This window comes from Manis javanica, chromosome 16 (genome assembly GCF_040802235.1).
Source record: "Manis javanica isolate MJ-LG chromosome 16, MJ_LKY, whole genome shotgun sequence".
In the NCBI taxonomy this organism is placed as follows: Eukaryota; Metazoa; Chordata; class Mammalia; order Pholidota; family Manidae; genus Manis; species Manis javanica.
The window spans coordinates 68,331,219-68,341,684 of record NC_133171.1 but is presented as its reverse complement, the minus strand read 5'-3'; positions in this window follow the sequence as shown (position 1 = coordinate 68,341,684).

Sequence of the window (10,466 nt, the reverse complement as noted above, 5' to 3'; positions counted from 1 at the left end):
ATTCGAATCTACTATCTCCAAAGGTACAAGCATAATTTTTCTCTCTATTGCTACCCCAAAAATAATCACAGTGAAACTAATTTGTTCTTGTTAAACTTGGCCTGATTATTTCCGTAAGTGCAGCAAGAATAGTGATTGACCATATAAGGTCTTTTGAGACTGGTTTGCTGGAAATTTTCTTAAGATATCCAACCAGTTCTTTAAATTGTCTGGTCATTCCTAAGTCTATGTATATCTTCCTCGAATAAGACATTCCAGTCAAAGTCTTAGTAGTGTAGCCAGTGTTTCCAATTATTTCCTATTATAAGAACAGATTCTTATTGAACATATGTAACTATATTGCCATGAAAAGAATACTCAAGAGTTTCTGAATTCTGGAAGGATCAGGTCAGGAGAAAAAGTGAATGTTTTATCTTTATTTACAAAGGCATGCTTTACCAAATTGCTGTATGCCTAAGAGAAAAAAGGTGTCTTTAAATGTGAAAAAACTAAAACATTAAGGTACTAGCAGTGTTTCAAACAAAAGGTTGTAAAAAATTATAATCATCCTCCTCAGGTAATTCAGCCCAATATAATAATTAACACTTGTTTTGCTCAAGCCTCGTTTTTTTCCATCAGTTCTGGAAATTCTTAACCAGTTCAGTCTTACGATCTTAAAGTTAGCAGAAATATCTACTTGTCAAAGTCCTTTTCATGAATCTCCTTGAAGATGAACGATTTTTGCAGGAACACTTTTGCAAAAGCATCGGAGCAAAACAATGACTGTAAATGACAAAAGATTTTAAAATGGCCATGTTTTATGACCTGATGAGAGTTCATTATGACAAGAAAATTTGGTTATTTTTATGACACACATTTTAGGATAATAACTAGAATTATCACTGACTAACATTATACCAGGACATATCAGAATTTTAGGAGTTTTAGACAATTTGAGCTTAGCTCTTAATTTTGGGAATTATCACAATATCTTATCAAGAGCAGACCAATAACCCATGAAAAATTCATCCTTTTAACCAAAAAAAAAAAAAACCAAATTCTAATTTGAATAGGTAAGGTTAATTGTTAAAAAGGATAGGTGGACTTTGATTTGTTTCTGGAGATACATTTCTTGTCTTGCAAAGATTTTTAGGACAAAGATAGCTGCTTCTAATTCCTTGAGGAATTGTGCTGCAACTTAAATGGCATCATAGGTTAATCCACCGTTCCAACCTCATTATCTTCCATTCTCCTTATATCAGGGAGACAATTTTTAGCTAAGACGGAAATCAAAATATTTCTGTGTTCTGCATTTCAAGGTGTTTGTCTTTGGAATGTTCTAATAAATCCTTCCACAAAGGCTTTAACAGGCTTTTCTGTTCCTCTGGGTACATAGCGTTTTTTTAGCTTAGGGGAAAAAGGCCCCAAAACCTCCAACTAGGCCAAGTTGTGACCACAGAGCTTTTCAGTTTTCAGGCAGTACTGAACAACCACCCCTAGCCCCTCCCACCTTGGAGGTAAGAAGGGTCCTCAAAGAGGGTACAAATAATACTACCTTCTCAGGACCCAGAGTAACTCCCAAAGTTAGCCAAAAGAAAGAACTGACAGCCTGTATATCCCAGGCAGGCAGAGAGTCAAACTAACTTCTTAGGACACCAACAAGACAAGCCAGAAAGCAACAGCTTCCTTGAGAAAGAAAAGATCAATAGCCAATGAGTCTGGATTTGAGAAGAAAGGGACAGTGTGAAATTTTCTTTTCTTCTCTTGACTGGGCACTACGGGCAGAGATTTGGAATTGCTGACCCTGGTAAAAATTCTCACCATTCACTGGTTCTGCCAGTTTTCCCAGCATCCTTTCTGCAGGCTCCAGTATCTATCAGAATTTAGCAAGGTATTTCATTAATTTAAAAAAAATTTTATAAAATTGTATAACATTATAACAAAATTTTTATTGATATACAATCTTATATTAGTTTCAAATCTACAACACAGTGGTTCAACAGTTACCCATATTATTAAACCCTTGCCTCCACTAATACAGCTATCTGTCAACATAGGTTATCTCATTAATTTTTTATTTATTTTTATTTTTTAATTTTTTATTAAGGTACCACTAATACACACTCTTATGAAGGTTTCACGTGAAAAACATTGTGGTTACTACATTCACCCATATTATCAAGTCCACCCCATACCCCACTGCAGTCACTGTCCATCAGCGTAGTAAGATGCCAGAGTCACTATCTGCCTTCTCTGTGCTGCACTGTCATCCCCATGACCACCCCCAACATCATGTGTGTCAATCATAATAACACTCAATCCCCTTCTGCCTCCCTCCCCACCCACCCTGCCCCACCCATTCTTTGGTAACCACTAGTCCATTCTTGAGTTCTGTGTATCTCATTTTTAGTTTCCCTTGACACTGTTTAAGGGAATAATGTAGCAGTTTATGAGAAAAATCCCTTGGAGTCTTGTCACCTCTGGGAGGCACCCATATGGGAAAATTCCTTTGGAGGTAGATATGAGGGCATTTGAACAATGTTGAAGAATTTGTATAGGGCCTTTGAGGACAATCTCTTTGCTAATGTCATAGTTGATTACGTATGGTTCCCTGGGCCAGTGTTTTGATGACAGACCCCTAGAAGTGTGTAATGGGGGAGGTCTAGATGCCATTCTAGATACCTTTTGTGTTTTTAATTTTGCCATTTTTATACATATTTATAGCTTCCAGAACCATAGTTCTTACATACAAAAAGGCAGTGGTGCTAGAAGGTGATATGCTTCACTTTTTGAAACTTAAGGATCCTGGATCCCATTCCTTTTTAGCTAAGCCCTTGGTTCTCTCAGAGCCAAACTAATACTGAAGGGGGATGTGCCAGTGGGTTGGAAACTGTGTGGTGTTTTACAGTGTACCCTGTTGCACAGAAATTTTCTTGACATCAGCAGGTGACCTGGTGTCAATCTAACCCATTCTGTGACCAACTTATCCTAATACAGAAAGGAGCCTTAAATTTAGATGCCAAGCACTCTAACAGCTTTTAAGTGCTCAACCCATGCCCACCAACTTTTGCAGCTTTTTGGCTTCCAGGGTTCCCAGGAGGGATAGCATTTATCTACACATATCAAGACAAACATGTGTACCTTAACACACCAGCAGTAACTTAGAGATGTTACTCTAGCCTTGCAAAGAGAAGGCTCTGTGCATACCACCAATTTCCAGTGTAGAATTTGGGGAAAGAATCAAAGGCTGGAGTTTTCCACTCAAAATGAGGAAATGCAGTCTGCATCAAGGTCTAGGGGCTAGGGTTCTAGGTAGCACCAACTGCCAATTCAAGCTAACTTGCCCTCGACTAGAAAGCCAATTCGATCTGAGCTCAGTGTAAAGAAAGCAGTACTAAGAACCAAGAACAGCCTTCAGAAATAGCAAGAAAGACAAAAAACTCAAAGGGTTTGCAGGTATCATGACTGCTCTCATTGTCCTTAAAGCCATGAGAATCTCCTTCAGTCCCACTGCTACCACCAAATCTGTTTAAAAAAAAAAATTCAACTGAGTAAATTTAATGACCTAATTGGCCTTATTTAATGATTCATGAATTGGGGCAGCATCCCACCTCTGCAGATAGAAAGGAGCTCCCAGGAGCTGTACAAATGGAAGACCCTTATAGGCAGAAGGAGGTGGAGCAAGGATGTTATTCCAGCATAGAGTGGACTGTTTCAGGCAGGGTCACCTTCCCTAGGGAGGAGGGGGTGTCTCTCAGGCAGATGACGTCACTAGTGCTGACCAGGTATTTCCAGACTGGATAAAAGACATTCTTGGAAGAGGCTGAAACTGAAATCAGGTTAGGTATAAGTCTGGGTTTGCTGACATGGGGCTTACTTAGTATAAGTGACTCCATTTGGGGCCTGTTGTTCCTTTTTTAACAGAGGTTTTCAGGCTAAGGCAGTCATGTTATACAGATTTAAGTCCGGCCCCTTCTCCACTGATGAGCGTTCGTGATGATTTAGTCTTCCTTCTCTTCCTGGTAAAGACAGGAAGATGCCCTACAAATGGTGATTTCCCTTACAGGTGTAAATTTCTCTTTCTAAAGGGTAAATTCTACTGTTTTTAGAGCTTCCTGTGTCTGTTTTTCCTGAAAAATAATCGGTTCCAAATAATTGTTATGCTGAAAAGGCATATTTTACTGCCTGTCACTAGCATTTTTCTTTTTTATGTATCCAGGAAAGTAGGAGAGGGCCAGTGTGCCTACGGTGTGCTACAGGGGGGGAGAGTCAGATGAGATGAGGGTAAAGAGATGAGCAGCGGTTTGTTGGCACAGCGCAGACTGCTCCACGGGACAGGGAAAACCAGCATGGGGTCCCTTAGCTTGGGTTCCCTGAGAAGAGCAGAGCCTGAAATGAAAACTTAGTGTAGGTAGTTTACTTGGAATGATCTCAGAAAAGAGGCAAGATCAAGAGATTGAGACAGGGAAGGAAGAAAAAGCAATGTGTGAGGTTGCCACTTCATCTCTGGACTCCCTGAGAGGCAAAAAGCCTCCCGGAATTGCCCTGATTGGACTGTTCGATTCTTCCCCTCAAGATTCCTAGTGTCTGCAAATATGAAAGAATCCCCAGGAAGGGGGCAAAGATCCCCCCCACCCAGGTGTGAACAGCAGGGGGTCACCGTGGTAGGAGCTGACCTGAAGCCTTCCAGAGCTGAAATCAAGTGACTGAGAACAGGGCAGGATGCTTCAGACACAGTGGGTTTTTAGGCAGAGGAATGATGAGGTCCAATTGGTGTTTTTAAAAAGACCAGTCTGGCTGCAACTTAGAGAACAGCTTTGAGGATAGAGAGGGTGGGAAGGAGACTAATGAACAAGTTAGTGGAGTAGTCCTGGTGAGAAGCTGATGATGGTGTTGTTGAAAGCTGACTTCCCAACACCACCTGTTGACAAGACAAAGCTGAGTTTATTGCTTTCTACAGTGAAGCAGAACATAATTTTGGCAGTGTCTTAGAAGGGAAAAGGAAAGGTAAAATTTTATTCAGAATTTGGATCTTGGTTTGAAGCGGGTCTCTCAGTATGGAGGCTTGATTGGAATCAGGTAAAGATTATGATAAAACAGTTGAGGATTGTTAGAACTAGCAAGTTGGGAATTTTAAGGCAAGGGGTCAGAAGAATTTAGGGACATAAACTCTTGATGCTTCACATTGAAAATTTGATGGGTCTTTCAGGAAGCTCCTGTATGGCACAATCAACTTATTTACTGGGTGAGTTTCTCCTAAAGAGCGATCATGCTAAGGAAGACGATGGATTAGTAAAGCCATGTTAATGTGGACATCTCTGGGAGTGGAAGACTCTCAGTTCTCTGACTCCAGCTGTGTGTGGGGGTATATGCTTTCCCTTCTTTGCATCTTGTTCTAAAGTAGCCTGAAGGATGGAAAGAATTGAGTGGATTCTTAACATATTTACAAGGCAGAAAACACAGGACTTCCTGTTATACCACATGTGTGAGACGCAGAGAAGAATCAATAACCCCTAGAAATCTCACCAAAATGTTGAAATGTAGGTGCCAAGTAAGTTTGAACTAGAGGCATAAATGTGGGTATCATTTCTATATAGTTATTATTTAAAGCTAAGGGAATGCATAAGGCACCTAGTAATTCCTTCATTCTCCCAGTGTTTACATATCATTAGGAAGGTAAAAGATAAAGGAACAGCACCCAACAACAAAATCCTGGGTGTTTCTAAGATTCAGAGGCCAGGTAGTACACCTGCTCAGAAAGAATTTTATGGCAAATAACAGAAAACACTGGTAGAGTGTCTAAAGCAGGCAGGGGTATATTCTCACATAACATGAAGTCTGGAGCTGGGCAGCTCACAGATGGTGCAGCTGATGAATTATACTTTTGGGGACCCAACTTCTTTTATCATCCTCTTCTGCCATCTTTACATGTAGTTCTTTATCCTGCAGCTTGTGGCTTCTATTAGGAAGAATTTTCCTCCGCCCTTCCAGGTTCCTCGAGCTGATCTAGGAATTAAACTGACATGAGACAGATTAATGGAGAAAATCAAATTTAATTACATACATACAGGGAATCCACACAGACATGAGATTCCAAAGACAGTCAGGCAAAATGAGGTCTATATGTCATCCTGAAACCAGGAGAAGGGGGTGGGGGCCTGAGACGTCAAAGGAGAGGAAAGTAATCCATAGAAAGATGAAAGAGTAAATGTTTGGTAAACAAAGGTTTGCTGAGACATATAGAAACAATTGGATATAGAAACTTTAACAGACTCCTAAATTCCTCCCTGTCTACATAGTAGTTATCTATGGTGATAGCTCTCTTCTTAGAGCAGGTTCTTTAAATCCTTGTTAGGCAGTTAGGGGAAGGTCAGAGTTTCTTCCTGAATCTTTTTGCGCCTTGGTTTTTTTTTCAGCTCAAAATAATCTACATGTCCAACTGGCACATTTGGGGGCAGCCTGCCCTCCCCACGTGTCATGGTCACAAAATGGTAATACACATTTAAGGGCACAACCCCACCGCAGGTATGTGAAAAACACTCACTGGTCCATATTCAATAAGTGGACACGGAGACAAAGAGAACAGCCGAGGAGACTTTAATGACGGTCTTGCAAGATCGGGTGTCTGGTGGGCAGGCACACCTGGGGAGTTTGGCGCCAATAATTTACCTCCTAGTATGCGAGTCCCCCCCTGGTTCCTCATTGGCTGAGTACCACAGGGTTCACAGTCTTCCCCAGACGTCGCCTAAGCCTGTTATATCTTTCCTTTACATTTGTCTTAATTTTATTGGTAGGTTTAAAAAACTCAAACAGGTATCACCAGGTCCTTATCAATTCCCTCACCCCCGTCTCAGCCCAAGCAGCTTCCACCATGTGGCCCTTTGTTAATACCTTAAACATCCTTAAACATGTTAAAGTGTTTAAACATCCTAGTGGGAATAAATCACATTCAGGTTTTATACTCTTTCCTAACAGTGTCCCCCTCTTTTTATTTAAGAATTTCAGATTTTATTCCCAGTAATGTATTTTAATTTATGCTTGGTCCTTTCTCAAATTTCTCTCATAGTTTTTACTCTCTTCCTCATAGTTTAAATTTTCTTCTAATAAGATTATTTTGGGTGTAGGTCATAGGTATTTGCTTATTTATGGCTGCCTTTATAAGCTTTTGAGTCAGTCCTCTCACACAAGGGATGATACAGCATCCTACAGCAGTTAAATCTTGCAACTATAACAAGGGATGTTAAAACAGAGGCAACTATACCTTTCTATTTTCCAAACTATTTTTCCAACCAGTCTATAAAAGGGTCACTGGTGCCAGTTTTCAGCTAATTCATTAGTTAATGTACTGCCTTGTAATGATCTACAACTTCTATGAAAAAATTATTTCATTTGGTGTGGAGAGAAATGCCGGGGTAAATGGAATGGCCAATTGGACTAATGCACAAGTCCTAGTCCAGGTGGGTGGCAACAAGTAGTGCAGGTTCCCCTTTCCCCAGTACCACCAAACATCCACTCAGGGGATGCATAATTTTGAGAAGTTGTCCTCTTTAGAGACATTTACGGTGTGGATACAAGTCAGTGTTCCCCACAGGAGTTGTGAAACCTTCCCCTTGCCTAGAGAGGCATGAGGAGTGAATCATCTTCCCTGTGGAAAAAGAGGGGATTGCCCTTGGGTCTGACTTCTTCAGTGCATGAAAGAGTAAAGGCAAGCCCTTGCAAGTCTCATTTCCCCAAGCGTCCTTGTTCTGGTACAGGGCCAACATGCAGTTCATCCCAGTGGGGTCTGTGTCCCAGCTGAGAGGGAACGGGACCACCTGCACTTGCGGCTGTCCAGCAGCACATGCGTAACAATCGCTTTTATTCAAAGCGAGTACTGAAAATTTAACCCACTCTACCCAGGCATTGGTGTCTCCATAACTTGTCTCTATTTCAAGAGTCTGTTTTAGGTCTTTTATCTCTGTTACAGTAACTAGTCTAAGGACATTTTGGAGAAGCTCTGGCTCAATATTTCCCTCAGGATTGGGGGTGGCCACTATGGGTGAAGTCTTGCCTTTGATTAAATTAAGACCAAACTTTCCCATAGGATCTACTCCAATGACATCTGCACCGAGTCCGTCTTGAGGTTTATGTATAGTTAATAAAAGGGGTTTACACTGTCTATCCTGGCAATTGTCAGGAGGAATTCCTTTAGCTAAGTAGAGCTTTCTTTTTAAAGATTTTTCTACTGCATGAGGGGCTGTCTACCTTTGAAACTGGGCAGTCCACCAAACACTGCTCCACCTTGGACATGGGGGCCTACTTGCCTTTTTTATTCTATTAAGATTTGTTCATTCAGGACAGAGATACTTAATTATCTCCAGAAAGCTGTCTTTGGTCATTTAGGTCACCACCAGAGAGAACCTGACAAGCATGAAACCTAATGGTTTGGGGCTTGATGTTTTAGTAATACTGATTACCAGTTTGACAGGATAACCAGGAGTTCCTTCCCATTCTAGGGCTTCCTGCGACTTGCCTGTGAAATACAGAGTTAGAACGATAAAAATTAACATTTTTAGGTTCTTTTTAGTTTCAGCCTTAAGGGTTGGTTTGCCACCTGGGACACCTGCCAATTCTGTTTTGTCCCCAGATCCCCCAGTCAGTTTCTTTACTCTGGTGTAATGAGTCCAGCCCTTTCCAGCCGTCCTCACTGCAGGTCTCTGCGATTAGGAGCACTTGGTAGGGGCCTTCCCAGCTGGGCTGGAGTTGATCTTTCCAGGATTTTACTAACACCAGGTCTCTAGGCTGGAAGCAGTGAGCGAAGAACTCAAGTGGGGGAGTCTGGGTAAGGAGTCCTTTCAGCTTAAGAGAAGATAAGTTAAAAGACATGGCCAACACATATTCCATCTTTTTCAAGTAAACTTGCTTCATATTTTAAAATTTGATAATCTATTAGCCAGTGCTCAGCCCACTGATTAAGTAAGCATGACCCAAACCTGGTGAGGAGTACTGACTATGAGGATTCCTCCGAGTTAATTTCCTGCTCTCTTTCACCAGTAAGGTCGTGGCTGCGATGGCCTGAACGCATTCAGTCCATCCTCAAGAGACAGGGTCCAGTAGTTTAGACATAAAGGCCACTGGTTGTTTCTTTCCTCCCCAGGCTTGGGTCAAAACCCTACAGAGAACCTTGTTCAACAATAACAAACTAGTGAAACAGCTTCTCTAATGATGGGAGTGCCAGGACTGGGGTGGTGACTAAGGATTGCTTTCAATTTCTCTAGAATTTGCAGTTCCCCTGGGGTCCATTGGAGAGGGTCTGGCTCTCCCTCTTAACAATTTGAAATACAGGGTTCTAGTCTCTCTTCTAAAAAACACTTTTGAGCTTCTCTTAGTAATTTTTCCATAGGTTTCTCATTTCATCCATCTAAATTCTGTAATTTCTTAGATATATCTGGCCAATTTTTGGTTACAAAATTGACTTTTAAAAGATCCTGTCCTACCTGAGCTTCTGAATCAAGTTCTGAATATTTTCTCATCTGGTCCCCGAGTCTCTATGAAAATGCAGTTGGGGTTCTCTTCCTTTTCCCATTGGACTTCAATCACCTTAGAAACATTTTGAGATTTTGGGGCCAATTCCCTAATTCCCTTTATAATTAGCCCTCGAAGATCCTGCATTTTAATTCTATCCCCTAGATTATTATCCCATCTAGGATCTACATTTGGGGACTTATGTTCTGCTGACTGGACACCCTGGCCCAGTGGGTGTTTTTGTTCCCACCTCTCACTACCAGGGAATGGGATATTCATGATGGACATCAGTTCAACCTAAGTATATATATTAGGTCCCAGGAGTTGATCTAGTTGGTTCACTAGGCCAAGGGGATCTTCTAGCTATGCTTAAAACTTCTCACCTCAGTACCCATGAGGGGAGCAGTAACAAATTTCTCCTTGTCCTAGTGGGACCTCTTTCATTGGAAACGTCTTGGGATTCCTGGTGGACTCCCCAGAGGGCAAGGGGAAACTCTAAGTCCTTCTTACATTAAGTCCAGGGAGAGGAACCCCTGGGGCAAAATACCTCTAAAAACTGAAATCAGTCAAAGGGAGAAATAAAGCTTAAAATCTATTTATTACTCACAAGCTGCAGTCTGGGGCCATTTCTCTTTCAGGCTCTAGCATCAGCCAAAAACCGACCCTCCCCCTCACCTCTCAGGTACAGAATAGCCCTCCGTTGCCCAGGTAATTAACCATTGATAGGAGATGAACTTCTCTCTGAGGAAAGCTGCAAATGCACTAAAGCCATACTTCTCTCCACTTCTGAACACCTGTTGATATGCAGATATGCCAAAGCCAGGTGAGATATTCTGGAAATGTTACAGTTTTACCCACAGGTTGGGAGACAAGAAAGTGGGTTCCAATGTTAAATAGATATGAGTGGGGTGGAAAGAGAAAAAGGCCAGGAAAGTCCACTAAAAAGACCCAGAATTAATTAAAGCTCAAAAAGACTGGAGCAA